The sequence below is a fragment of the Geospiza fortis genome, unplaced genomic scaffold (assembly GCF_000277835.1).
Source record: "Geospiza fortis unplaced genomic scaffold, GeoFor_1.0 scaffold241, whole genome shotgun sequence".
NCBI classification, from domain to species: Eukaryota; Metazoa; Chordata; class Aves; order Passeriformes; family Thraupidae; genus Geospiza; species Geospiza fortis.
The window spans coordinates 1,042,739-1,043,775 of NW_005054491.1; positions in this window are offsets into that span (position 1 = coordinate 1,042,739).

Below are 1,037 nucleotides of genomic sequence, written 5' to 3' on the forward strand. Positions count from 1 at the left end.
GGCGGAGCGGGGCAGCAGCGGGGCACGGATGCAGCTCAGGGGGGGCAGGAAGGGGAAGGAGCACCCACAAGGTCACACCTGTGAGGGTGGGAAACACCCACGGCCCCCCCAGCGCTCAGAGCAGACAGAAAGCGGCGCCTCCAGCTCGCAAAAATGGGGGGTTGTCAGATTTGTGACAGCTCACAGTGCTGCGTGACCCATTCCCACCATCTTTATTAGCAAAACAGGGCAGCTTTTCACACCATGGGGCGGTGCTGGCCCGCGACCCAGCTCCCCTTTGCGGGGGTCCCTCAGTTCGTCCCCTTGGGCGGGACCCGCCCGGCCCCGCTCCTTGGGCGGGACCTCAGGCTGGCCAGCAGCCGCTGGAAGAAGAACTCGTTCTGGTATTCCAGCGGGACCAGGTGCCGCAGGAACGGGGGCACCTCGGCTCTGCTGACCCCCACGCACACGGGCACCACCCTGGGGCCGCGCTGGTGGACGGTGCGGAACAGATTCCACTGGGACACACGCTGGCACCACCGGTCACGCAGGGACTTGGCCGAGAGGAGCAGGATGGCCACCCGGCTGGCCTCGATGGCCTCCGCGGCCGTCAGGATGACGGATGTCCCGGCCACTCGGTCCTGGTGCTCGGTGAAGCCCCGGAATCCCTCCTCCCTCAGGCGCTCCGCGATGCAGGAGGCGACGGGGTCATCCTCGGGGAAGTACCAGAGGGAAAAGTCGTAGGGAGCAGAGGATGTGCCACCCACGAGGGACATGGCAGCCGGTTCAGGGGCACAAGGAGGGGTGCAAGGCGTTGTCCCAGCACCAGGAAGGTGCCACCGTGCTGGCCTGGCCGATCCCGCTGTTCCTTGGGAAAAGCTCACTGGGGTGGCACAGCCGGAGCTGCCCCGGCAAATCCGGATCCTCGCGATGCAAACGGCGTTGGGAAGGTGAAACCACAGCGTGCAGGTGCCCACCGCGGTCCCTCAGAACGCCTTCTGCCTCATCTCGGCGATGCCGCGCTCCAGCGCCTCCCCGACCCTCTGCAGCTCCCGGCG